The 26,818-nt window shown below is 42.1% G+C and overlaps 2 long non-coding RNA genes and 1 pseudogene across 4 annotated transcripts in view; 2 read left to right on the top strand and 1 right to left on the bottom strand.

Annotated features, from left to right (window-relative positions):
* Nucleotides 1-26,818, top strand: part of LOC133772720 (uncharacterized) — a 639,007-nt gene that overhangs the window by 578,787 nt on the left and 33,402 nt on the right. Inside the window, exons 5-7 of the long non-coding RNA XR_009867809.1 lie at nucleotides 19,077-19,223; nucleotides 20,895-20,969; nucleotides 23,921-24,072. This is a non-coding gene — a long non-coding RNA (uncharacterized LOC133772720). The remainder of the gene's footprint in view (nucleotides 1-19,076; nucleotides 19,224-20,894; nucleotides 20,970-23,920; nucleotides 24,073-26,818) is intronic.
* On the top strand, nucleotides 6,788-6,960 carry LOC133773109 (U2 spliceosomal RNA; annotated as a pseudogene).
* Nucleotides 9,065-19,961, bottom strand: LOC133772721 (uncharacterized). Of its 3 annotated transcripts, none has more exons than XR_009867810.1 (4): nucleotides 19,887-19,961; nucleotides 18,154-18,313; nucleotides 12,114-12,323; nucleotides 9,065-9,171 (listed from the first exon to the last, which is right to left on the bottom strand). It is a non-coding gene; the product is annotated as an uncharacterized LOC133772721 (long non-coding RNA). The 3 variants fall into 3 exon arrangements; XR_009867811.1 differs by having other exon boundaries at nucleotides 18,207-18,313; XR_009867812.1 differs by lacking the exon at nucleotides 19,887-19,961 and adding an exon at nucleotides 19,340-19,426.

Below are 26,818 nucleotides of genomic sequence, written 5' to 3'. Positions count from 1 at the left end.
GATGCTTAGAGGGCATGCTGCTTTATGATACTATAAAAGAAAACAATGCATTTGATTCTGATGTGCAATGAAGAGAACCAGATGAGCTGTTTTACTGTGCCACAAGGGGTTAAGGCAACAGTGATTTATGCAGACAAGTTACATACTTTTATTTTGTCTGGCTTTCCTCCTTTTACAGTCAATGAGAGATTCTTCACTCTGACACAGTTTCAACAACACACATGTCATAAGCAATGGGGTCTAAGCAGAGAGAGAAGCCCACAAAAGCAAACTAACTAGACAAACATCAGCTCATCAGTGCCGTGTGCTCCTGCTCAGTTCCTGTGGGATGGTTTTCCCATAATAAGGCCAGACACATGGATTTTTAAATGCCTCTACAAGTGGTTAGTTAGAAAAGTGGTCACACACCCATCCATGCCCTGACAGGGAAACATCATGAGAAAACACGGTGTTCCAGTTTGCAGCTGCCATCCCCACTCCATCAGAGGACACAGCTGGTGCCTTCTCTCCCAAAGTTAGCAGGCAGCTATGGATGACAGGGCTTCAGCTTCTCCATCCAACTCAGCAGGTGGAAAAGGGGATTGTCAGACAAAGATTGACAGTCCAAATTCTCTGTCTACGCATGGACACACAACACACACAGGTGTGCTTCAATTGTTCAAGCTTGTATCACTCAGATTGTTACTGCAAAGTGATTAATTCTTCAGGAAAAGGGCCATGAGAACTTTCATTATTGCTCATAAATAGTCTTGGCCACCTCCCTGGAGAAGAATTATATTTCTTTCTCATATTGATGTGATGTGGCCATGTGATCTGCTGTGGCCAGTGAAACATGTAGAAGTGATGTGTTACCAACTTGCAGAGCTTTAAAAGCCAATATGTAGTCCCCAAGCTCTGTTTTTCTCACTGATTAGTAATTGACAGTGTCTCAAAGAAGAATTGTTCTCAGCATACAGGTAAGAGAGAACCCAGTAGTGAAGAAAACATGGAGTAGTGCTAAGTAGACCCAGGATATATACGAGCAAGAAGTAACCTTTATTTAGGAATTGTTACTGCTTCACAACCTAGCCAACTCTAACTGATACAGTCACTATGACCAGAAAGCTAATGGGTCATCTATAAAAAACTTAAGAGTGCATGATACCCTGGATTCAGAAGTTCAAGAACTTTGTTCCTCTTGTCATGCTGTCTGATTTTGGGTTTGGCTTGGGTTTTTCTTTTGTTTATTAGTCTAATCTTTCTGAAGTGAGGTATCAGAAAGGACAGATCTCTAGGCCAAGGAATACATATATAATAGGCAGGTGATAATGTAGCCAATTCAGTAGGAAGAGGCTAACAAAAATCTGACAATTATAGAACATACTATCCTCTTTCAAAATCAATGTATTGCTTTTGCAATGAACACATTTATCTAGTCTTATATGAATGCATATCTCCTATTACTTGGAACATGTGGTCAAAGAACAATCTGGCAAACAGAAAATATGGTAACATAATATATATAGAGAAAGAAGGTGTGCTAAACTTAAAATAATTGGAAATGAAGATACTGTTCCAAAAAGCCAGGTATATGATGAATTTCCAGGCTTAAAATCTACCACAAAGGGCCGGCGCCGTGGCTCAATAGGCTAACCTCTGCCTGCGGCGCCGGCACACCGGGTTCTAGTCCTGGTCAGGGCGCTGGATTCTGTCCCAGTTGCCCCTCTTCCAGGCCAGCTCTCTGCTGTGGCCTGGGAGTGCAGTGGAGGATGGCCCAAGTGCTAGGGCCCTGCACCCGTGGGAGACCAGGATAAGCACCTGGCTCCTGGCTTCGGATCAGTGCAGTGTGCCAGCCATTGGAGGGTGAACCAACAGCAAAAGGAAGACCTTTCTCTCTGTCTCTCTTCCTCTCACTGACCACTCTGCCTGTCCAAAAAAAAAAAAAAATCTACCACAAAGGACACTTTTATTTAGTTCAATTATAAAAGGTAATACATTGATTACCTTTTATGTGCACATCAGCATGTATTTTTGAATGAAGCAGTTTTGTGGCTCAATCATCTTCCCTTTTTTATTAGTGAGAGGCAATATCCACCTACATCACATTTAAAACTCAAGACTCTTGATCTTATTCTTCTGGTTCAGATTTTAAGACCTGAAAAGCTCAGCAAATAGAATATCTAGGTCTGAATGAGCAAAAGTTGTTCCACATTATCAATTACATGAGTAATCATAAAGAGATAGAGTGACAAGGAAGCGTATGATTTGATGCCATAATTAGGAAGCACCATTTCAGAGCTAAGGAATTTTGGATTTGAATCTGAGATGTCATCTGGGACACTGAGGACCAGAAAGGATAAGCAAGTCAGAGAGAGAGGCAGATCTAAGAGCACAGCTTTGCCTTTCCCCAAATGTTAGTCCTCTTCTCTTACCTGTATGCTGAGAACAAGCCAGACCTAGTTAAGTGATCTTATTTGAGATTATAGAAACTCGTTCATTAAAGAACATAGCATTGAGGGGGAATTAGAAAGACATAAATGATGAATAGCAATAATCTATTCAAAATAGACACTCTAGAAAACCCAGTCTTTCAGCCTTTGCTTGGATGCCTTCAGTGGCCAACAACTCACTACTCACCATGTGTCTGTTCTCTTGTGGGAACCTACTGGATAGCAAAAAGGTCTTCCAAGAGATGAACAGACTGGTCATAATTCTGCTCTGTTCTCCAAGGTCAATCCAGTGCATTGGTTTTCAAATGGGCTGTTTTGGTCTCCAGCAGATATTTGGCAATGTCTGTAGACATTTTTGGTTGTTGAACTAGCAAAATTACTACTGAAATACAGAGCATATAATCCAGGGACCTTGTTCAACATCAAGTAATGTACAAGACAGCCTTTCACAAGAAGGAAATCTGAAGCCCCAATAAGACTGGGATACCCTGATCCAGTCCAATTTCTACTTGATATCATCACCCTTCACATTTTTGAAAGAGGCTGTGCTATTCCTTCTAAGTCGTCTTTCTGCTAAATACCCTCGGGTTTCTCTTTGTTCTGCATATGACTCAGTTTCACCATCCTATGGTGATTTGCTGGACACACACTAGTGTATCTGTCTCTCCTATTAATTCCTTTAACTAGAAAGGCATATACCTGTGATTTCTGGTTTCAATGATCAATGCACCACATGTGCTCAGAGCACTGATAAGCATGGATAAAATATCACTAGAATCATAAAAAGAGTATGGTGTTTTAGATCAGAGAGTGGATTCAAGAGGACTTCATAGTGTTTAGACAATGGTAGAAATAGCAGTAGTAGCAAAAACAACATCTACTATTTATTGCCAGACCCTGCTTAGGGCTTTATATATGTACAATGTCTCATTTAATTCCCCTTGCAATCTTATAAGTAGGTTGTGTTAGCCTTTTTACAGATGAAGAAACCAATTCTTAGACAGGTTTTGAAAAAAAAATTGCCGAAGGTCTTGGAGCCACTGATCAGATTGGCCAGGAATCAAATCCAAATCTGCCTAACCTCAAAACCCACATTCTTAATCCACAATATGCCTTAGCCTGCCCTTGTCAATATAGAGATACAACAGTACATTTTATGTCACAGTAACAAACTACAATGAATTAGCTAACGCATTGATCTTAATATGCATGCACATATTTTGGCAGGTGATTTTATTACTTTGCAACCAAAAACCAAAACCCATTATGCAAGGAACCCAAGCTACTGGAATAGTTTTCATATTTTGAGTCAAAAGTTTTATGTTTTTAATGGTTTCTCATACAAAAACAAATCACAGAAACATGACTTGGAGAACCAACATTTTTGTGGCCCTCTAGCCAAGAAAGTTGTGTCACTTCAAATTGAAAACCCTGGCGTAGATCATCCCAGATTTAAGTGTATAGTAGGACCTTACACATGTGAGTGATAGCTACAAATCTTTGTGCTTTCAACATATGAGGTTTTAGTTTCAAAGGAGTGTGAGTATTTTCTGCTCAGTGCTTCCACATATGCAGCCTAAAGACTGGAGCTTTTAGGCCTATGGCTCATGGATCTTTCCTTAGAAGAATGGTGAACTATATTTTTTCTTTGACAGCTCTTAAATTATTAGCCAAGTTGCCATGTAATCTTTTGAGTTTCACCAAGTGGCTTCAAGGATTAGATACTGGGAACTGGAGAAAAGTGCTAGGATTACAAACTTTCACTATGTTGCAAGTTGAAACTACCTTTTTCTTTCTCTTACAACCCAGGAACATATTTCTTCCATATTTATAGAACATTCTCCTGAAGACAAGAAAAACTCTACCAGCAGAAGTGTGTCAGGAGTTACATGACATTGAGAAGGAAACAATCCCTTGGCAGGCAGGAGAGCTCTCCCCAAAAAATCATCATTTAACTTTCATTTTTTCATTTTGAGTCTTCGATGCTAGCCTCTGTCAGCACAAATGTCTCCTCTCTTTCACCCCACTAGGAAGATCGCAAATCTTTGCCATAGCTGAGATTGGCCATCTTGTGATCTCCTTAGAATACATTTGAAAAAAGAATACCCCTCTCACTGGCACCATTTATCCACCCCCACACTCCAGGTGCCCCTTAAAGTTGGATTCTTCAAGTGTTGTTTCTGTTTACCTGTGATGACTGCTTTTCATTCCTCCAAAAACAACGACTTGCTCACTTGTAAAGGGCGACAGAGCCAACGCAACTCTGAGCCTTTAAAGTCAGATCAGTGGGGAGTTAAGCTGCCACCTACAACTCTGCATCCCATATTGAAGTGCCGGGTTTGAGTCCTGGCTGCTCCACTTCCAATCCAGCTCCCTGCTCAGGTGCCTGGGAAGGCAGCAGAAGATGGCCAAAGTAGCTGGGCACCTGAAACCCATATAGGAGACCAGGATGGAGTTCTAGGCTCCTGGTTTCTGCCTGGCCCAAGCCTGGCTGTTCAATAATTTGGGGAGTGAACCAGAGGATGCGAGATCTCTGTTTTTGTTTATTTCCCTCTCTCTGTCCTCTGCCTTTCAAATAAGTAAATAAATCTTTTAAAAAATAAAGTCAGATCAGAAATAGCCATCTCCACTAAGTAATCCCAGCCCTTCAAAATGCCCAGTAGGATTGAAAGTTTTCCACGGGGATCAGAAAACTTTTTGAAATGTACACTGCTGGGCCGGCACCGTGGCTCACTTGGTTAATCCTCTGCTTGCGGCACCGGCATCCCATATGGGCACCGGGTTCTAGTCCCAGTTGCTCCTCTTCCAGCCCAGCTCTCGGCTGTGGCCCAGGAGGATGGCCCAAGTGCTTGGGTCCCTGCACCTGCATGGGAGACCAGGAGGAAGCACCTGGCTCCTGGCTTCGGATTGACGCAGTGCCGGCTGTAGCGGCCATTTGGGGGGTGAACCAATGGAAGGAAGACCTTTCTCTCTGTCTCTCTGTCTATAACTCTACCTGTCAGATAAAAAGAAAATGTACACTGATGATGAAACTGACTGGATGCTCTTGGGTCCTTTGGTATTTCCTGCCTGTCCTGTCTATGTTAGATGGACCTTCGGAGAATTAATTGAGGTAACTGAAATCTCATCAAACATCGTGAATAGCTCAAAAATACAAAGGATGTTTATTAGTAAGTGACAGACCTTCAGCTAAACAAAACCCCTGTCCAGAGAAAATTGGAGAGAACAGACATGCACAATTAAACGTCCCTTGAATTAGGCATCACCACCTCTTAGGAGCATTTTCTGAGCCCTCCGCTAGGACTTTAATAAGTCCCCTTCCTATAGATTTCCCCAATGAGCTTGCACAGCATTCCCTGTAGGTTTCTTACAGCAATGGCTGACAATTTCCTCATTCCATCTACACTGAAAGCTCCTTACAGTAGAGAGAAAACTTGTCTGTTTCTAACCCTGGTGGTAGGTCTAGTATATGGCACATAAAAGCCACACAACAAATGCTCATCGATTTAATTGATTAGCTAATCAACAATTAATATATACATCAGCATATGCCAAATAAAGACAAGTGGCCTAGTATTTAAAGCAAGGCAAGGTAAATTCAAAATGCATTAGAAAGTAAAAGTTTTATACTAGGGGTTTTCAAAATGTTCATGGAAAATGCACTTTATGAAAAACTGCATGGATTTAGAAAATCTTTGCACCAAAATAAATGTATAATATATTTCCAAGTTTCCATGAAATTTTGGAAAAAATAATTTTTTTCATTTTATTTGAAAGGCAGAGCAAGAGAGAATCTTCCATCTGCTGGTTCACTCTAAATGCCTGCAACAGCCATAGTTAGGTCATGCTAAAGCCAAGAACTCAGAATTCAATCTGAGTCTCCCATGTAGATGGCAAGAAATCAAGTGTCTGCACCATCAGAGTGAGCATCGGCAGGAAACTGGATTGAAAGTGGAGTAGCCAGGTCTCTAGCTAGGCACTTCAATATGGGATGTGGGTATCCAAAGCAGGCACTTAACCACTTTGCCACATCCTTGCCCCTGCAAGAACTTTTTAAAGTAGCTTCAATATAACAGAAGTGTAAGAAAAGCAGCAGTGAAATCCATCAACCCATTTACCCAGTAAGTATTACATTTTACTATATGACAGGGAAATCATGGATCTAGGAATTAATTTCAGAAAGGTTAAAGACATGGTCAAAGCCTTGAAGAAACTTAAATATGAATATAATTATAAAGGAATGAGCAGAGAGGATTATTTGGAGTGAAAAATAGAGAAAGTAGACTTTAGAAGCAGATGTCAGATTCAACCTCGAATGCTTAAAGAGTTTGTACTCTCTTTTATAAGCAATGAGGAGGATCGCTTCTCGGCCTTTTGGCTAAGATCAAGTGTAGTATCTGTTCTTATCAGTATAAGCAATAAGGAGTTAGTAGACAGGCAACAGATGGGTTGCAGAGGGCAAGCCTGGAGACAGGAGACCTGGTAGGAGACTGTTACAGAAATTCACAGGTAAGGGGATAGAAAAATCCACAGGCCACTAGAGAATAATTCCCTAGGAGTTTTCTCCTGTCCTAATTTAAATTGTAGATTCTCCTGTGAAGTTATCAGTCCTAAGTCACTTTCTAAGATGGAACTTGGGCAAGGGAAAGTGGAGTCCCAGGGTGTCATCTACTTCAGAGCTTCAGACCGTTTCATCCTTGGAGAGGGCTTCCCTCAAGGGGCCAAGAGGATCGGTGGGTCCTGGGGGAGCTGCCTGCAGTCTCCTCTTCTAGGCGCCCCCTTCCAACCTCCACCAACCATGAAGAACTTTGTTTGAAAAGACTAACAGACTTGTATTAGAAAGAGTGCCAAACCACTTATAATTGCATCTTTACTTCTGGTTGGAATTGGGTTAGAAATATCTCCAACTATGAAATGCTGGCATCCCATATGGGCACCATTTTGAGTCCCAGATGTCCCATTTCTGACCCAGCTCCCAGAGGAAGATGACCCAAGTACTTGGGCCTCTACCACTCGGATGGAGTTCCAGGATCCTGGATTCAGCTTGGCCCAGTCCCAGCCATTGTACCCATTTGGGGAGTGAATCAGCAGATGGAGGATCTCTTCCCATCCCCCATAACTCTGCCTTTCAAATAAATAAATCCTTAAAAATAAACCGATAAACTTATAGAAACAGAAATATCTCCAAATATAATTTACATATTTTCTTATTCACTAATAAGATGAATAAAACATAGCTCTACTAAATTCTCAAGCTTTCTTCAAAACTTAAAAAAAAATGATCTCAATGAAACAGTTTGTTTATACCTGATTCAGCATTTTCCCAGGATATTGGGAGTGTTTCAATAATATTTTCAACACATTTTTAAATATACATATTTATTTATTGAGATACAGAGAGACAGAAAGGGAGGAAGGGAGACACACACACACACAAACAGGCTCGGGGGAAAAGAGAGAGAATTTCTCATCCATTTGTTTACTCCCCAAATACTCAGCAATTGCTGGGCTGTACCAAGGTCAAATCAGAGAGCTAGAACACAATCCACATAGCCCGCATGGTTGTCAGGAATCCAATTTCTTGAGCCCTAACTGTTACCTTCCAGGATCTGTGTTGGCAGGAACCTAAAGTCAGGAGTCAGCTGAGAATAGAACCCAGGTATTCTGATGTGGGATACAAATGTCCTAACCACTAGACAAAAAGTGCATTCCTCAATACATTGTAATTCTTTCCAGCTATTTTTCAAAAGGCTCGCCCATTTTGGGTCCAAGAGCTAGCTGTCTATAATCAGTTTTCCTGTAGCATTCCTTTACTCCTATTTTTATTTTTGTGAAAACTGTATTTGCCATTTACCACTGTAACTTTAGCCTTTCTTAGTAACTAATGCCCTAGCTGATTTCCGGAGGTAAAGCTGTGTTTGTATAAAAATTGTTATCAGAAAAACAATTCAAGCAGTTACAGAATTCAGTGTACATTTCACCTGGTAACTACATAAATAGATGGAGGTGGGGTCATGTTTTAGGTTCTTGAATTGCTATAAACAAAACTTTGTTCTCTTATCTGGATTTAAACATTGAGTACATACACACAAAAATGTATTCAGCAAATGTTTATTGAGTGCTTACTATGTGGTAGGCACTGTGCTATACTAAGACACCAAACTGCACATTACTATGGCATTTGCTACTTGCTAACTCATGGTTTGTTAATGATGTTAAGACTTACTTTTCCCAATGAATTATAAGCTCTGAGGGAGCAACATGCTTTCTCCATGCCTATCCATCTATGCCTTTCTTGGACTTGTACTGGTTGGAATTGGGTTAGAACTAACTCCAACTATAGACATAGACAACGGTAATTTAAAATGTCCTTCCTTGGTGATATCTTTTGTTTTGAATTCCTCCAATATGCTCATACATACATGTTTCATTCAGACTTTGACATGTGAATTCAAGCTGGTTATTTAAACTTGTAGAACTTTCCCTTTCTCATCTCTAGGAGGGTATAATTACATCTGTTCTCAAATTTAGTGGTTTTTCTAAAGCTCAAATGAGAGAAAAGCATATGAATGTCTTTTGCAAACTCTTGGGGACAACAAAAATATACAGAGATATTGTAATTACTGTGAATTATGATGTTTTATTACTTTCAAAGTGCAAGATTTCACTCGACATTCAGGCCAAAGTTCTTCAGAGACAAGACTCCATACTTCCCAGGGCAAAGTTGTAACACAGGCAGTCCCTGCAATACAAGGGAGACAAGCACGTATGGTTAAGGCCAGAGCATTGTTTCCATTGCATGCAGACATAGAAAGTGGAGACTCTTGTGCACACAATGCTTCCAAAAACATGAGCATGAGGACACCTCACGAAGTTCACGGTAGGGCTAGCATTGTGGTGCAGCAGGTTGAGGCAATGCCTGTGACATCAGCATCCCATGTGAGTGCTGGTTTGAGTTCTGGCTGTTACACCTCCAATCCAGCTCCCTGCCGGTACACCTGGGAAAGCAGCCCAAGTGCTTAGGCTCCTGCCACCCATGTGGGAGACCAGCATGGAGTTCCTGGCTCCTAGTTCCTGGCTTTGTCCTGGCCAGACCTGGCCATTACAGCCACTCTTGAAATGAGCCAGCAGTTGGAAGATCTCTCTCACTGTCTCTCTCTCTGTAACTCTGCCTTTAAAGAAAAAAATACATCATTGTTTTAAAGTTCATGGGAAATTGAATTAAAAGATAAGTCTATTTTGGTACAAAAAATATTTTAAATCCAAGCAGATTTTTTTTCTTCATATGCATTTTCCATGAATTTTTTTCAAGAGTCCTCATATATTAGGAGAGCAAACCAGATTATGTGAAATCTATCATTTGTGCTGCTCAGTATAGTAGCAATTAAATACATGTAACAACTGAACACATCGCATGGGTATAGTACTACTCGAGGAACTAATGTTTTAAATTAGAAAGGGATTAAATAATCTGCTCAGTCCTATCTTCAAGTAAAATGTTGTGTGGGTCAAAATGCAAGAATTAGCATTAAGAAACAGGATTCTAGGCCTAACTCCACATGCAGTTAATACATTATTTGGAAGTAGCTGGTGTAAATGTGTGAACACTAGTTCTTCACCTAACTGTACTCCAATTCTTTCTTCTACACAAAGGAGATAATAAGAGAAATAACATCTAGGGGTTATTATCAGGATTAAATAATTGAATAAATAGCAAGGAATAACAGTGCTAGATGCCCAGCAATGATAAGATGTCAGCCATATTTATGATCATCACTAACTAGCCATGAGAATGGTCTAAGACTCTTTAACTCTGTTCTAGTGTCTCCACTGCATAAGGATTTTGTGAGAATAAAAGGAGATGGCACTCAGGATTTGAAGTGCTTTTAAAAATGGACCCATGTTAGTTTTTATTTTATAAATCTTGAAATCATTTAAGTTCTAGGTTAGATCTAATCTCTCATCACGTACTCAACCAACACTTATAAGGAGCATAGTATGTGCCATGGACTGCGACTGGCTGCAGATTACAGCAGAGAGAAAAATAATGCCCACACCCGCAGGAGTTTACTTTTTGATCAGATTTTCTCTCCCCTCTCTCCCTCTTTTCTCTACAGTCAGGCTGCCTCAGTCTGAATGCCAACTTCACTTCTTTAAGCCTCTGTTAGTTTAGCTGTAAAAGGGGGATGATAATAGGAGAGTCTGAGAAGTAAATAAAAATAGTCTGGAGCACTTAGCACAGTACCTGGCACTCAGTAAGCAGTCAAACCATTGCAGCTTTTGTTGCTTTTTATTATTAGAGCGTAGAACAGCCACCTGCTTTCCTCGGGTAGGGGAGTTCACTCACCTTTACTTTACAACTTCACTGAGCTGTGTCAAACAACCACTGAGGCCAGGGGGGATCCTGTTTCCTGATTTTCAGGCTTCTCTGGGAATTCGAACTCCTCTTCATCTTGAAATCCCCCAGGGGGAATCTTTAGAAGAATCAAGCCCTGAGTTTTGGGGATTGCTTATAAGTGAATGAGTTCTGATTTATTCTGCTTCAGAAAAGGACTCTAAGGAGAGGGAGGGCAGGCGGAGAAATGGGTAGAAACAGCCTGCACACGTGAAGGTGTGGGTGGGCTGGGGTTGTGATGGAGGAGAGGACACAGGGAAATGGGGAAGCATCATCATCGCCTGGGCGCCGTGTTCAGAGCAGACCCCAGATCTAGAGGGACTCCAGGCTGCCCACCCACTGGCTCACCCAGTCTGCGATGTCATCACTGCTTCCTCTTTGGATCATGGAATTGAAGGTCTCAGACAAGATGAGAACCCTGCCTGAGACTGGAAAGTCATGACCCCCATGGGTACTCACACCTTATAATGTACATATCAGAAATCCACAGGCAGGGAGACAGGTGAGAGCCAGGTTAAGGGGCCCAGGAAAGCATTGCAGTGCTGCCCAAACGTGTGGCTTTACAGTGGATACACATCACGGAGTGCTGCTTGAGCGCTATGGGACCTTCATGGCGCAGTATGCCAGGGGCCAGGAAGGGAAGGTATGGAAAGAAGAAAGCGAGGCCCTGGGAAGGAAAAGTTCATCTTTAATACCATCATCTTCACTGTTTTGCTAAGGGAGCAATTAACTGTCTTGTAACATAAAGAACTGGTCATGGTAACCCCATAATTCATGGAGTTTATTTTCTCTTTCTGAAAGTTGCAACTGTGAACTTTGGGGATTTGGCAAGGCTAGGTGAGAATGCTGCCAGCAGGAGGAAAGCTCTAGGACAACCCTGCATGGGCCATCATTTGTGCGGATTGCACAGCAACCTTGCCTTGTATGGAATTGGAACGGTGGAGCTCCTCGCATCAGATGAAGTCCTCCCTTGCCGCCTGTTCAGTATCTCAGCCATGCACTCCATAAATGCCTATCAAAGCTGCTCCCCAAAGCATTGAAGCAGCAGTACTGACCCAAAGCCACACACCCTCCTGCCTGAAAGCTCTTGTCTTCCCAGTTCCTGAAGCTGGGGTCCTCTCTGAATGTCACACAGCATCTCCACCCCTCCTGTTCTGATGATTGGGTTCACCAGCAATGAAACAAATGCAGCTCCTTTTAAACGTCAACTCTACGCCCTCAGTGAAACAGTGTCAGAGACGAGAAATTGCTCAGCAGACACTTGTAGTTAAACAAAACATTTCCCAAACCTCTGAAATCAGGATGCTATTTGTTTATCTGTTTTCATTATTCATGAAACGGCTTCAGTCGGAAGGCTGACGTTTGGAGGCGAACGCTCAGTTCCAACATGGCCGCGGTCACACCGCGTTGTAGCTGAAGATGTCACCCACGATAAACGTGAACTGCTGTGACAATGGGAAGTGGAAGGTGAAGAATTGCCTCTCCGGGCAGGGCGGGGGCTGAATGCGTGAGAAAGGGAAAGATGCATTTGATTGTGTTTACAAGATTCATTCACAGCACAGCAGGCAGTATTCACACTATAATATTCACCCTAACACAGATAATTTGATTTTCAACCTGGTTATCATGCATTCAGACATAGCAATACACGAAAATATATGCTTTAGCAGTGCATTTTAAACAAGGTTGCACACTTTAAGTCGGAATATATTAGAGGTGAGTGTTGAAGTTAGCAATTGTAGAAGTCCTAAAAATCTCCATTCAGCACATGGCATGTGTTTTGAAATTACTCAAAAAAATCGTATTATGTTCTAGCTATTGGTGCACTCTCTCTGTGTTTGATTGATAGATAGATGTAAATAGATAACAGTGAAAATATTAAACTTGCTTGTCCATTAAATTTTTCATGATTTAAAGAGTCTTTAACTTTCCTTCTAATCAATCCCAAAGTAAAATGGAAACAACCTCATTCACACATGTTGAAATTATAATTATTACTATTGTTTCTGAGCAAGAGACAATGGATTATCTGGCTCAGTCTCCTTGTGTGGTGAGCAAGGAAACTGAGCTGAGAGCCCCTTAAATGACTTTTTCAAGATCCCACAAATTAATCAGTGAAGAGCTGAGGTTAGACTCTGCATTGTCTCTGCTTTTCTCTCCTTTCTTCCATTGGAATTGAATTAAATAAAATACGGGAAATAGCCTATCTTTATCATATAGTGCAAATCAGAGCCTTTTCTAGCACACATGGAGCACACAGGTAGCCCTACCAGGGCTTTGCCTATCCTAGCCTCCAGTCAGCCGGCCTGACAATCAGCCAACACGTGGGAAAGATTAATTCCCTCATCACCCTCATTCTTCCAACTCTCATGTTATTAGTCAATAAGGGATATTTCTTGGCAATGGGGAGGTTTTAATGGATAGCACTGGTCTTGGAAGACCTTAGTCTTTTAATGCTGTAGAGTGACCTTCTGAGCCTTGGTATGACTCCCAGAGAAATCCAAAGTTAAGGCTCAGTGGATTGAGTGGTCTTTTCATTGGTGATAAATTCCTTTGTCAAGTGTGGTGACTAAAGACTTTGATTTGAGTCCTGGGTCAAACCCTCAAACTTCACAAGCTGAAGACAATTGCTCCCTGATGCTAGTGGAACAAATAGGTACCTGGGATGCATCAGGAGAACAAGCAACTTCAGGGGGTGGAATGGAGGAGTCAGGCAGATGGGAGGGGAGCACAGCTGATGCAGAGGGCTGTACATGTGCCCTTGCTTTTCCATTCTGTGCCATGCCCATACTTCCTTCACGTCGTAAATCATCAACTGATTTTGATCACAGAATTCTGAGCAGTTCCAAGTAGATAGGACTGGCAACAGCCCAAGGCGCTAGGATAGCACTGTCCAGGAGGACTCCACTGAAGCTAGAGCCCCTCATCTCTTCTCCTCCAGGCCTGAGTAAGACTTTTGGGAGAAAGCACATAGGCCACCTGAGAGTGGCCTGAAACAGGAATTTTTAAATGCTAAATACATGCATTTTACAATTGCCTTGTCACAAAATACTCAGAAATGAATTTGTTTCTAAAAGTCTAAGAAGAAGATGGATATAATTCGTAACTGATTTCAAGCCACAACTGTGAGATTGCAGCAGCCTCAGATGCAGCCTGGCTTGCCAGCTCTTGACCCAGTCCGACTCATGTCCTGCCTCCAGCATGCTAGCCATGTGACCTCTGGAAAGTTGCTTCACCTCTCTGCACATCAGATTCTTTAGCAGTAAAACAGTCATATCTCCCTTTTAGGATTGTGAGGATTAAATTAGTATAAAGTACTTAGAACCGTGCCTAGCATGTATTAAGTGCTCAGTAAAATGTTCAGTTCCATTTGTGATTCTGCCCTGATGGAAGACCAGACACAAATATGACGATGATTTCTTCTTTATTTTAAATTATTCATAAATAGCACTGAAAAACCAGGTGCTGGTATTTCCTATGGACCCACCCTCTGAAATAACCTGAGATACTCTAGAATTGCACCCACTTCTCAGAATAGGGGCCTGTGCATTAAGATAGATTATGCTACGCACCTTGCTCCCCATGATGGATTGTGTTTAATGATCATTGTTTATTATAAGAGTGGTGAAGATGAAGTTAATAGAGCAAACTCAATATCATTTAGCCAAACAGGAAAACGCAAATCACATACACACGTGCACACACACACGCAGGCACACAGATATACACAAATGCAAAGGCAAAAACTTTTCCTCTTTTCTCTTCCCTCAGATGTAAGCTAAATTTTACCAGACAAAGGAGAAAACTAAAGTGATGGTTTCCGTGACTGCTTCCAACAGAATGCACTCATTTTTCTAGAATCAGAGTGCTGGCTTAGCCAAGCCACTGTCTGCTCCCAGAAAAGGATTGCTCAGCCCTAGTGCTCAGGAGCCCAGCAGTGGTTCCACACTCAGTGCGGCTTGTGTTGTGCTTTTGCAGTCTCCTTCCCTCCCCCCAGCCTGGGAAGATCTTGGCAGACCCCAGGTGGGGCCTGCACCTCCCCACTGATGTGGAAATCATTGGGCTCCGCGGTGGTTTAAGTGTGTTGTTGATGCTTTCATCAAAGCATCACACTCCCACCTCATGCTAAGTAAAGCAGCTGGTGAATGTTATGTCATGTGCTGTAGATGGATTGGTGGTGGCAGGCCCAGAGCTCACCACATCCACTTAAACAGGTGTTTGACTCTGCATTTTCCAGGTGGCCAGAAGGAACCTGATTATTCCATGAGAGTAGAAGCCATGTGGGAGAGGAACAGCTCCCTAGCATTGGCAAGAGCGAGTAGCCAGCCACTTGGCTGTCATCCATCTGTTCACCAGACATGGTCTTAAAGCCAAAATGCTTCCTTTTGGGGCTCCATGCTTACTTTGAATTTTAATGAAAAACAAAGGGACCCTACTCCCAGCTCATAGTCTTTTGCTGAGAACAATCTTCTGGTCTGAGGGGTTAGCTAGACCGCCAAACCAGTGGCCACCGGAGCTTGCAGTCAGAGTATCTCTGCTTCAACAGCCCAGCTTCCAGGTGCAGCAGGAGTCGCTGAAGTTGCAATACTGTGCTCCTCAGCCTTGTATCCATCTGGACAGGCTGAGGATTCTTTCCGGTCGCTGGAAAGGACAGATGTCGTCAACAGCTACCCGGGAAATCATAAACAACGACAAAAACGAACCAAAGAGCTGCTCCTTGGTTCCTTGGGAGGCAGAAACCAAGAATGCCTCAAGGCAGCTTACTTACAAGAAGATCCACAAGTGAGGATCCAGCACTCTCCAGAGCAAAGGGGACAGGCACCCTCTGCCTGAGATTTTCACAAAACGCACTCCAAGGACTACTTAGTATACAATGCTGTTTTGAAGATGAACCTGAGAAACCCAAAAATCTTTAACTGGAAAACAGCACCATGATAAGAGAAAAATAAAGCACACCAATGTGGAGATTAATTAAAACCAAAAGAATCCCTGGTAAGGATGTCCCAAGAGAGCACCAAAGAGAAAATGCAGTGCAGCCTGGAGCTGACCGATCCCGGGGTCCCCTGCCAATGAACTGAGCACTCTTAAAAGACCCTTGAGGGGGCTGGTGGAGCCATTTCCCTCAAGTCCTCTCCAAGAGCCTGGAGTGAACTGAGTAAATCACTCCCTTACAAATGGGAGAATGGGGTGAGAAGGGGCCTCTTCGTGGGGTCACCTGCTGCAGAGCTGGCACTGTGGGGTGCCTACTCCTTTCCTTGGCTCCTGAGGACCCAGCAGACAGCAGGGGCCAGGAAGGCAGCTGTCAGCTTTCACATGGCACTCGCTCCTGGCAAGGGAGCAAGTCCTGCGGCAGCCAAACCCTTGTCATGATCCCATCAGCCCCACAATGGTGAAGCCTCCGCTGACTGGTGGCGGGTCACAGGAGTGTGGGATTTGTCTGTCTCCCACGTCTGACTCCCCGAGTCGTATGGCCTCCCCGCCAGGAAACCTGAGGAAACTTGTAGATGGAATTTCTTAAGCAAATTCCCTCTGTGTGAGAAACATCCCAATGATTATGGATTGATGTCTTTCCATTATTATTTACCTATTATTCATTATTCATATTCTATTATTTCAAAAAAAAGATCAAAGAATAATAAAGGCATGTATACACACATATTCAGGTTAGTCTGCTTAAAACGTGGTTTCTCAGTCAGCACTACTGAAAATTTGGAGCCACATAACTCTGTCACAGGAGGAGGGCTGTGCATTTTAAGATATTTAGCAACACCCGTGGCTTCTACCTGCTAGATGCCTGGGCATCTCCTACTCCAGTTATAATGATCAAAATGTCTCCAGACATTGTCAAATGTTCCTGAGGCAAGGAGCGAGGGAAGCAACACAAAATTGCCCCTGATTGAGAATTACTAGATTAAATAAAGATATATGATATATATATATACACATATATATATATATGCATGCATGTGCATGTCCTTGTGCATGTGTGTGTGTGTGTGTGTGTATAATAAAAATTACAGAGAGCATTAAGGAGTCACATTTCTTAAAAGCTAAGCATTGACTTAATTCTAGCAAGTTCTGAATGAAGGAAGTCAGGCCGGGAACATTGCTGTAATAGTCCTGGTATTGTGGGAATTTATTGCTTGCTTCCTTGGTGCCCAGCCCTGTGCCCAGGTTTAACACAGTTGCATTTGGTCCTTATTATTATCACTATTTTATGGTGAGAAAAGCGAGGCTTACAGAGGTTAACTAACTCTGCTAAAGATGTATAACTAAAAAGCGAGGCAGCCAGGATACAACTAGTTGGTTGAGTCAGCTGATGGAACTTCAGTGCCCAGTAGGCCAGCTGTGAGACACAGGTGGCCTTGAGTACCTGGACTGTGATGAGTCTGAACTGAGTTGTTCTGTAAGTATAAAATACACTCCAGGTTTCCAGACTGTTCAGGAAAAAAAAAAAAAAAACATAAAAATCTTCATTAACAATACTTCAGGTTGTGTATGTATTAAAATGATATTTGGGGTATATTGGGTTAAGTAGACTATCTGTTTCAAATTAACTTTACCTATTTTCATTTTAACATGGCTATTAAAAAGTTCAAAAATGCATATGTGGTTTGCATTAAATTCTGTTCAATGGGGCTGTGCTACACGACACTGGCTCCCCTTGCCTGGCTTCTAAGAAAGGCTGAGAAGGAAAATGATAGTTGTGGGCCAGAAAAAAGATATTGGTAGCAAGTGAACCAGTACTGTCACCTTCTGTTATCAAAGTGAAAATCAATACAAATAAAGTCAGAGAAGTATTTTTGAAAATTAAATTATCTGTAAAGTTGATAAAGGGGCAAATGTGTACAAAATGGAGTTTCAAAGCATTTATATTCAAATTCACATATTAGCCCAGTTATGGCATCAAGTCGTGCTTATTGGTCCCAGACTTTAGCTGCAGATGGACCTGCTGTTGTGCAGGCTTCCACATGCCATCATTTTCTCCTTCTCAGTCTTTCCTCTAGCCTTCCTCACTATCCACACCTTGTCTCCATGCATTCCAGCTAGTCCAGGCAAAGGATAACAGCCAGTCATCTTACAGGTCCTGTCATTGGCCTTTCATGAAAGCTCCACTTGGATTTTCCAAACCTCACGTAGACTTGTCATCCAGAATGCCTCTTGAGCATCCAAAATGCTTTCTTGCTGCTTGTCCAACCCACAAGTTCCCTGGTGCCTCCTCCCTTGTCTGGAGATACCAACTTCCATCAAATTCCTTCTTCCTCTCCAAGGTCAAGCTCACTAGGCCCCACGCTGTTGTACTGCATAGATGTAACCCTATTTCCTCACCTCTTGCCAGTGTTCTCATGAATCTGCAAAGTGGGCTTGATACTGTCACCCACCTCATAGAGTTGTGAGCATTAATAATAGGGCTATGTACAGCCCTTGAGATCCTGCCTGGAGTGTGCTCAGGTCTTCATACACTCTAGCCACCAGCAATTTCAGTTGTCTGTGGATTGAAAGAGGAGCCAAGTCATATGCATGAAGACATTCCTGTTCCCATTTGACCCACACTGTGCACTTCCTTTCATTCCACCATTGAAGGGCTCCACTGCTAACAGAGGCATGGTGGCAGAGAGCAGACAGCAGGGCCAGGAACTTAGCAGCAAACAGGCAGAGGGCACAGCAGCAAAAGGAAAGCTGCCCCTGCTACCCGGTCATTTGAGCTGATAAACCTCTCTGATCATGGCATAGTTTAAAATGACTGGATTCAGGGCCAAAGCCAAGGGATTTGTTTCAGATTGGTAAACCCCCAGAAGTGGAACTTTCTAAAGCAGACTGTAGGCGACCACACCCAGAAGATGCAGGCAAACAGGCTGCATAGGACTTTGTTTGAAAGGGCTTGGGGGCATTGTGCACTCTCCCAGCTCAGGGCTGTCATGCAGGACCGAACAAAAGCAGGCAGCAGACTGGAAACAGGAGAATGGCAAGCCACCCCCAACCTTCCCCAATCCTCCCCAATCCTCCCCACCCCGCCTCCGGTCAATAATTGGAGATGGATGAAGGTACCCGCTGAATAACCTCACTTTGCAACTTTTATGCGAAGGTTTGACAAATGATGCCAGCAAAAGGTACAAGAAAGTGATTAAAACCAGCCCTTGCGAAGGCAGAAATGACTATTCTGGGGCTGGACTCCTCCCCCCAAACCTACCTCTGCACCCTGCCACTGCTTTGAGCTTTCCAGAGTTTTAATATATGTTTTTTTCATCCAGGCACGTTCTGTTATACCCCTCCCTGATACGTGAGCTTGTTCCTTGGGACCATTTTAGCTAGTGGACTCTGTTGTTGGACTCAGAATAAAAGAATTTATTCAACGCGCCAAAAAGCTCATCAGCTTGCTGTCAAGGCAGGAATTTTCGGTATGTATTTAGCAATAAGAACTTTCCCCGAAATTGTTACAAAGAACCTTTCCTATTGATGGGAATCACTTGGGGCTCCTATTAGAAACAGATTCGCAGGCCGCCAAGAGACTCACTGAATCCGGACTTCTCCAGCAGAGGGTAAAACCCAGAGAGCCCAGGAGAATCTTCTCATCAGAGGCACCCAGGGAACTGCTGAGCCTTCTCCTGCCACCTCCCTGGCAGATATTCGCTTCACAGGGTGGTGAAAGTCCCTGTGCGTCCTTGGATTGTTATGCTCCACCCTTAAGTAGGCTGAGTACTTCAGCCAACTGTGATTCAGGTGGTCGCCCAGTAATGGGACCAGCCCCTGCAAAAGCAAAATCACAGCTCTCCAGAAACTCCCACACGCAGATGTCGCATGCTCACTTAACCGGGCCAGATCAGAGCATCTGTAGCCGCACAGGGCTCTGTCCCCACGGAGTCCCAAATATGGTAAGAAAGGTCAGAGGGCACTGAAGGTGGTAAGGAAATGAATTATGCCCTGAAATGGCAGTCCTCAACTCAGTCTTCCCGTCCACCGCATGACTCAGATCTATTGGGAAATGTCACTCTGCCCTCCTGCTGGTAAGATGACAGTCGCTGGTTCCCTCCAGCACGCTCACTGTCAGGAGAGCTACTCACCCAAGCCCCATTTCTGAGCATGTCCCAACCAGCTTCCTGGAGAAAGAAACGGCTCGGATACACACTCCATGTGAGCACCTTCAGAAAATGCACTTGGAATCCAGGCCTAAAATAACAAATGATTTAACTCCAAATCTGTGTGGCTTGTCAGAAAGCTGGTCCTCTGCTCCCCTTTGCCCTTGGTGAAAGGAAGTATAGATGACCCTTAGTGAGCCCTTGAAAATCCTCACTGAACCGTGAGACCTCTTCGGGCACCAGGTTTACTACTCTCGGCATACCCTCTGTCAGTGATTTTAATATAAACCATAGCTAAGTTTTGAGTGAAGTTTGTTGCTATCAGGCCTTAAGAAGTAAATAACAAAGTGATCCCTATGAGCTCTATCATCCCTGTCCCCAACCATTCGCATATGCTTTACATATGTTGTCGTAAACATAATATATTTCAATACATGCTCCATAATCCATGTGGAGAGAGGCAGGAGGAGTAAGTCGGCTCTCTTTGAGGGTGGTGTGTGGGGAATGATGGCACCATTAAAGCATTAAGACTAAGGACCTACGCAGTGGGGTTCTCTGCAGCCCACACAACTGCTCATTTGTGTACCACCATGCATGAGAGCATGGAGAATAGTAGAAAGGTAATATGTCCAAACCTTACAAAGCAGGCTAAACTCATGTAAAATAATAGCTGTCATTAATGCAATCATTTCTGAAATGCTAGGGCAGATAGTTACACTAGTGTGGGAGGGGCAGGCTGGGCAACAGCAACATGAGGATCCTGAGCCTGCAGTTCGCACAAAGGGACAGCCACAGCATGCATCAGAATGAGGGCCGCAAATGATCAGCCAAAGAAATCCAAAGCTCTAAGGTAAAAGAATGAGCTTGGTGTTACCTGCCTGGTTTATGACCTTTTCCCTTTCCTTTTCCTTTTTTTTTTTTAACTGTCCTTCAAGGGGGCTGAAAAGCAATTTTCATGCCATGGCTCTAAATATCAGTTTATCCCTCTGACAGGGTTCTGAGCATGCCCAGTAGGAATGATTTAACACTGCACTGATGACTTGCAACAGAAGAACGTCATGTGAAAAGGTAGTCTGCCACAGCTAATGGGCTCTTGTTTCAAAGGGATGCAGTGTGTACATTACCAGTGTATGGAGAAGGTGCAGAAAGGCCCAGCCAGCCATTAGGAATGGAGTGTTGTTGATGATGAAAAGGCACTTTGCCGGAGAGGGAATGGTGGGAGAGAGAAGGCTTATCTGTCTTTTTGATTAGAAATGCATGCTTCCTTTCATCATCTGAGCTGAAAAATTGGCTTCTGCTCTTGGTTTATGAAACCATTTTTCTTTTTCCTTTCTTCCCAGGTTTGCAAACTGCTTAATAAATTAGTTACTGTGAGGTACATGGGTGCCACAATAACCTTAGAGGCTTTTCCCAAATGCATCCTTAATATTTTATAAGTATTTAAATAGATTTATTCAATTTGAGCTGGCTGATTTATTAAAGCTAGCATTCCGGCACAAAAAGGGGGTTCTATGCAGATTAAAACTGATCAAAAGAAAAAGTTAAGAGGTGTTCCTGGTTCATAGGAAGAGTTTCAGGAGTTAGAGCAAACTTTGGGATACCGTTGAGCCAACGGGACATGGAGACGAGAGAAGTACAGAAGCTTAATGGGAGCTCTAGGTCTAGGGTCACACGAGAGTTCTGATGGCTCATTCATTTCTTCAACCTACATTATAAAGCATGTTGGGAATTGTGCTAGATGCCAGCGCCTTTCTGTCATTCTATTTGGAACAACCTTGGAAGATTATAGAACCAAAACTTAAGTATCTGCTTTCAATTCAGGGAACACAACACCAAAAGTCAAGTCATGTTATATCAGTTTTTACTATGAATTGGAAATAAAGGCATGACCTCACAGTCTGACAGTAAAGGCCAAGACTTGAGACTCTTAAGAGTCATTGTTACCTCCAGTGAAATTGAGAAGTCTACAAGGAGCTCCTAGGAGGTGACTTCTGTATCGGCAGTCCTGGAGATGTTCATGGACCTTGGGAACTCTTTGGATCCTATGCTGGCATTGCCATGCTTCCAAAGACTACCCCAAACCCCTACCTGTTCAGGCAGGGCTTCAGAAAACCAGATTCCAGGGGCACCAGACACTAAGATACAATCTCTCATCATGTGTGCAAGCATCTGTGAAAAGCAAAATTCTGTTCCACTGGATAAAAAAGCGGAATAGGAGAGAGTTTTAAATATATTTTTATTTATTTTCATTATGTTTGAAAGTCAGAGAGACAAGGAGGGAATGAGAGTGACACAGAGAGATTTTCTAATTACTGGCTCTCTCCCCACATACGCTGAACAGCCAGGGCCAGGTCAGGATGAAGTCAGGAGCCCAGAACTCCATTCAGGTCTTCCATGTTGGTGGCAGGGGCCCAAGCATTTTAATCAGCATCTGCAGCCTCCCAGAGGATGAACACTAGCAGGAAGCTGGATCAGAAGCGGAGGAGCTGGGACTCAATCCACACATTACCATATGAGATGCAGACATCCCAAACAGTGACTTAAGCTGCTGCAGCAAACTCCACTTCAGACTCAGAGATTTATATCAGGTCAGGAAAGCTTCAGAGAAAATAGTCAGAATTAAAGAGAACATAACTCATCTTTTCAAAACACTTTTTTTCTTACTTATTGGATTTTTACATGCATAACACATGTCACGCATTAAATCTAAATAGACATCCAATCCTAAAGGGAATGAAATATGTTAGAAAGTACACAATGATCAATGCCATTCAGTGTAATAGATAATGCCCTAGCAATACTTTAGAGAGTATATGAACAATTAAGGTAATTATCCATACAGAAACTATTTTATAGAAATGTACCACAAAATAAAAGAAATTACATTAGGGTCTAAATGACCGTAAGGCATCAACTACCTGGGCAGTCTTCCCAAGGCCTTCTTTCTTCTTTTCTCTCCTACTATCTGTTTGACTAAGAGAGCTGAAAATTATACCATTTGTGTTAGAATCAAATGCAAATGGAATAATTGTCCCTTCTCTAATCAAAACACATTTGTGGATTGAAATACCACATGGGGCAATTTTCAGTTAATCATGGATGTTAATAAATATGACTCTAAGCTCATAAACAAACATTACTTTGGCTAATATAATATAGGAAATTATTGTGGAGCTTGATCAGACATGTAACAAAACCTGAACTGTGCAGAAAGTCAGCAAATTAACTATCTGAAAATAGAGATGAGCATCAGCAGTAATGAAAGATTAGATTTAGCTAAAATGCTTAGACAAATCACGCATTAGCATGAGGAAATATTTAAAGCTGGCTTTGCTGAAAATGGAAAATACTAAGTATCCTGAGAGTATTAGAGTCTTTAAAGAGCAAAAACCAGGCGCTTAGTGAATAGAGATTAAACAAAAACTAGAAAATCACGTTCACTAAATTCAAAATCACCCAGAGCTTGTATTATATTAAAGTCTCTACAATGAATGTTTTTAAGTGAAATGGAAATATTTAGTACTCATTGTATTTCCATCAGGGAACTAGTAAACCAATCTGAGGTTCCCTCTTTTGACCTTCTCTATATGCAAAATATGTATTTCTTTTGGTGAGAAAAACAAATGGCTATAAAAGTATTCCAGTAATCTATCTGACCCGATCATCCAGCTCTATAGGGCTAGATCAGACCTGTAGAGGCACTAAGCATAGAAAAGCTTAGGACACTAGCTCCTCTACCACTCCTTTAAAATACAAAAGCTAACTTTAAGCACAAAACTGGTCTGTATGTTACAACTAAAGTGTCTTCTTTCTAGATTAGCTCATCTCAAAATTTGAATGCATTGTCCAAAGGTGAATTTTCCTCATTTGAACCAGGGGTTAGGCAAAGCCGGCTGTTGAGTCATTGGGTACTATGAAAGGAACTGTTTTGAAATCAAGCAATAAGGTTATATCAGCATCTAAACTTTAAGAAGAAACAGAAATAATTCATCTGTCTTTTTTTTTTCTATTGTTTCCAGGTCAATCCGCAGATCCATTTACATACCAATGCAACCTAGTGAAGTTCCAGTGTAAGACTGTACATTAATTTATGCATTTAGGAAACACAAGCTTTCATCTGAAGAATTCCAGTAACAAAGGCCAAAATCAGCACTGCCTTCGGATTGTTTAGGTAACTGTCACTCTTTCCCCACTGGTAATGAAAATGTAGTCCTTCGTCTAAGAAAAGAGAAGGAATCGTGAATAACGAGGCTATGAATTCAGACTCTGGGGACCGCATTCCAGTTATGTACAAAACCTTTTTATGATTTACCTTCCACTTCCTAAAGGTCTATTCAACTAGTAAGTATGGCTAGAAAGAGAAATAATTATTTTGTTTACCCCAAACAATATACTTATTAGATTTGTGCTTATGTTGCTTTAACTAGTTAAATTCTTACAAATATTGTATACTGTAGGTGCTATTTTGAATCTTCTGTTTTTAGACAGGAAAACTGAAGTTTAGTGAGGATTTTAAATTTATCCTGATTAATGATATAGCTAAGATTTGAACCCAGAAAGACTCGAAAATTTCTGGCAAGGATTAGTATAAGCAAAGCCCTTTCAAATATCCTGTCAGTGTTGTGAATTTCTTAAAATTTCTTAAAATATTCTGTGTAAATCAAGATTGCTAAAAGCTTCCCCCTTCTACATTGTGAAAGTGAAAGTAGTTACTCCTGTTACAAAATAGAATGTCTCTTTTCAGCTTTAGGTTCTCAGCTCTTGTTCCATTTTCTCCATTATCAAGGAAAGCACAGGAAACATTCACTCTGCTGTATTCAGGTCCTTGCCTGAATCCACTACCCCGTTTTCCTTACTGAAAACCAGACTAAACATTTTGGAATGTCTACATTTTGAAATTTTTTAATCGTAATGAATAAACTATACCTGTTGTGCCCCAATCACATTCCCACATCATGAACAGTACTAATACTCCATTGATATAATTACACCACTTCACTTGCAGTCTTTCTGGGCCTATTCTTCCATCTTTCCAATTCAAATCCCACGTCAAGCACTGGCTAGTCTGAAAATCATTGTTAGTAAACCGACAAGAAGGCAACAAACTTTGAAGGCATACTATCTTAAAGAAACCTATAAATGAAATAGGTCAAGGATGAGGCACATAAGTGGCTGGGAAAAAAAACCTCTCCATTTAGTTTATCCAACTTCAGCTTTCCTGTCTGTACAGATTCCATATAAGGAATAGGAGCTTTTCAAGCCAGCAGGCCTGGACATATTTCTTGGCCTTATAATTCTCACAGTTCTAGACATTCCAAGGTAGAGGGTCATTCAAACAGAGTTGTAATTTCTTGTGTATATTTATTTCCAAAGTATCTTATGCATACTTTCCCAATGAGATCATAGATGGAGGCCAGGAGAATGCTAGCTGAGTTATTTTTCAAGCATGCCTAGAAGAGGCAATCAAAAAGAACTGCTCTGGACTTACGAAGCAGAAGTTGCAGGCGAGAGCTGGACCGCCACAGCATGAGGTTTCGCAACTGTGTGAGTTCTTGAACTGCAACGTTTGTTTTGGAGATGATGTAAGAAGACAGGAGGAGGGAAAGACATTCATGAGATTCAAAGGACGAACTTGTCTGTGGTCACCAGGAGAATGGCATGCCTAACGCACAAACCAGGTTGGTAGGGAGTGTGATAGAGCCCAGCAAGAATGTGCTGAGAGGCCAACCTTCAGCATTCAGGGTCTCCTCCAAATCCCAACCACCCACTAGCAGAGCGGCCTTGGAAACACCACTTACTGCCTTAGTGTGTTGATTGCCTTGGCCAAGAAATGAGGTGAGAGACCAAGATGGCAACAGATCTCTTTGGATCTGACAGCTCCTAAAAATTAGAAGTCAAAATTTTAATATTTATTTCATTATACTCACAAATTAAGCAAATAGTATACTTAGTTTTATACCTTTGGGTGAACATTTGAAAGGTGCAGCTCATAGAGAAATGAGGAGAGTTTAAAATGTGATCAAAGACTAATTGCTATTAATTCTTTTTTTAAGAAGATTTATTTATTTATTTGAAAGGCAGAGAGAGAGAAAGAGAGAGAGAGAAAGAGAGAGAGAGAGCAGCACCAAATGGCTACAATGGCCAGAGCTGGGCCAATCCAAAACCAGGAGCTAAGAATTTCTTCTTAGTCTCCCACATGGGTGCAGGAGCCCAGGGAATTCGACCTTCCTCCACTTCCCTACCAGGCATCTTAGCAGGGCACTGAATCAGAAGTGGAGTAGCTGGGACTGGAACCAGTGCCCCGTGGGATGCCAGTGCTAAAGGCAGCAGCTTAACACTCTACACTACAGCATTGGCCCTTAATTGCTACTAATTCTAAGATAATGAAACTAGTTTAATCAAAAATGTTTCTTAAACTCTTTACAGATATTGAATTATCCAAAGGAAAAAAATAGGCTATCATTTAGTCATTCAACGAATTCTTGCTGTTATAGATTAATTCATTCAGCTTTTTTGAACAGACACACTTCTAAGTTCTTGGAATGCATCAATGAATAAAAAAGGTGGATTCAAGTCCTGGAGCTTACATTCTCATGGAGGAAGTACTCAACAATAAATTCAATAAATAAGAAAATTCTCTAAGTTAAAACATGTCAAGTGCTTTGGAAGAAAGAGAAAGTTGAATAGGCTATGGGTTCAGGGGTTTGGAAGCTGGAGCTGGGGCACATGGTGGGTTGCTCTCTTGAACAAAGTGCCCACAGTAGACTTTTTTTTCTTTATAGATTTATTTATTTATTTGAAAGGCAGAGTTACAGAGAGACAGAGGCAGAGAGAGAGTTTTCCAACCGCTGGTCCACTTCCCAAATGGCTGCAGTGACTGGAGCTGTGCTGATCTGAAGCCAGGAGCCTGGAGGGTC

Source organism: Lepus europaeus, chromosome 13 (genome assembly GCF_033115175.1).
Source record: "Lepus europaeus isolate LE1 chromosome 13, mLepTim1.pri, whole genome shotgun sequence".
Lineage (NCBI taxonomy): Eukaryota > Metazoa > Chordata > Mammalia > Lagomorpha > Leporidae > Lepus > Lepus europaeus.
This window is presented reverse-complemented; position numbering and strand designations above follow the sequence as displayed.